The sequence below is a fragment of the Mastomys coucha genome, unplaced genomic scaffold (assembly GCF_008632895.1).
Source record: "Mastomys coucha isolate ucsf_1 unplaced genomic scaffold, UCSF_Mcou_1 pScaffold20, whole genome shotgun sequence".
Lineage (NCBI taxonomy): Eukaryota > Metazoa > Chordata > Mammalia > Rodentia > Muridae > Mastomys > Mastomys coucha.
In genome coordinates, this window is record NW_022196903.1 from 38147602 (window position 1) to 38149779 (window position 2178).

Below are 2178 nucleotides of genomic sequence, written 5' to 3' on the forward strand. Positions count from 1 at the left end.
AACCAAAACAGGCTTCATGCCCAAGAGTAGTCGGCCAATACAAAATGAATTAAATGGTATTTTGTGGATATAATGTTTCATTTTGCTTTGTTTGAACATTTTTTTGTCTTATTCTTTTGATTTTCATTTTTGTGAGCATTTTTAGTATGTGTTTCTTGGCATTTCGTTTTTGTTCTTTGTGTTTGTTTATTCGTTTGTTTGTTTGTACTGAATGACACATTGGCAAAAACATGATCAAAGTATATTGTATAAAAATTTCTTAATTAAAAAAAATCTTGCCGGGCGGTGGTGGCGCACGCCTTTAATCCCAGCACTTGGGAGGCAGAGGCAGGTGGATTTCTGAGTTTGAGGCCAGCCTGGTCTACAGAGTGAGTTCCAGGATAGCCAGGACTATACAGAGAAACCCTGTCTCGAAAAAAACAAAAAAAAATCTGATAAGCATGATGCAAGAAGAGGAAGGGAGGAAGAAGAGGAAGAGGCGGAGGAGGAGCCACTCAGGCTGCTTCAGTGCAGTGTTAGAAACCTCCGTCAAATGAACAGAAGCAGATAACACTGGGTGAGATAAAACACCATGCAAACATAGCTAATGCTGCTTTTACCATTATGTGAGAAGTTTTCATTCTGTCAATGTGGTTAGACCTTCTGAGCTCAGACCACAGCTGTCTATCTAGAAGAAACAGTATTAATGTCCAAAGATTGCTTTATCCTGTGTCCATTTAGCTTTGACAAGTCATCAGGAAAGATGTAGAAGTCATCCAGCCTCAGGGAAACAGCCCAGCCAGGAGCCAAAGTTGTACCCAGACTCATTACTCCACAGTGAGTCACCAAGGGATGGCCCCTGGGGAATTTCTCTCCCTTAGAACCTTTCCCAGCCCAACCACCAGGAAAACATAGGGGATTCCTCCCAAGGCAAAAGATTAATGAGTTCCAATCCTTCATAATCCTTAACCTGGGATTCACAATACATTCCTTAATTGTGTGTCAAATATCCAGAAAGGAAGACAAAATTAGTTCATTTGTTTATTCCAGTATTGAGACATTCCTCACACACAGTAAAAATCCTTCACAGGCCCTTTGAGTAGGGTTGAGGAGCTGTCTCAGTTGATAAATTGTTTGCCACAAACATGTTGGAAATAAGGTTCACACGGTCAGCACTTAACATCTTACAAAACAAGCATCTGTTTGTTTTAATTTAAAGCCAGGTAGGAATGGCAGCGCACTCATAATCCCAGCACTCAGAAGGTAGAGACAAGGGATTCTTCCTGCAAGATGGTTAGCCAGACTAACTGAATCAGTGAGCTCTGTATTCAGGTAAGAGACCCTGCCTCAACAAATAAGTTGGACAGCAATGCTCACCTTTGACCACCACATAAACATATACATATGCACCCTCACATATACAAGTATGTACACATATATGCATACCACACATACATGTACACACAAATATACATGTGATCAAAAGCAGGAATAAATAAAGAACCTTCAAACTATCCATTTGCTTAATCTCTAAAGTTTTAATGTTAACCTTCCTTACATCTACTTTCTGTAAATTCTTCAACCTGTACAATATAGTACAAAAAATAAATTATAGTTGGTCATAATTGAGATTTTCTGTGTGGTAAGCGCTGAATAAATATCTACATAAATAAACAAATATCAAATATCTAAATCATATCAAATATCTAGATAAATAAATATCTAAATATCTAAATATGAAATATCAAAATAAATATCAAATTTCTAGATTAGTACAAGTACTATACTTATAAAAATACTGAGAAAATAAGTAGTTTATCCAGAGTCACAGGACTCCACAGTGGTAGCCACATACTTCAAAACCAGACATGTTAGCCTTAGATGAACTCTACATGAAATTTCTGTAGAGGATCTATGTATACCCATAACCTGAATGACTGGCAGCTACTCTGTTCCTAATAGGAACTTAAAAAAAAAAAAAAAAATTGACTTAAGTGTACAGACAATGAGACTGTAATGCTCAACCCTCAGTGGAACATACCAATCATGCTCTTCCTCCCGAGGCTCAGTGATCATAGTAGAAGACTGTAAGGACCAGACCTGGTAGACAACCTCAAGGGGAACAGTGTTTTCAGGCACAATAGGACAATAGAAAGTATGAACTGATTGTTTGAGAGCCTGCACAAGACCTGTACAAGC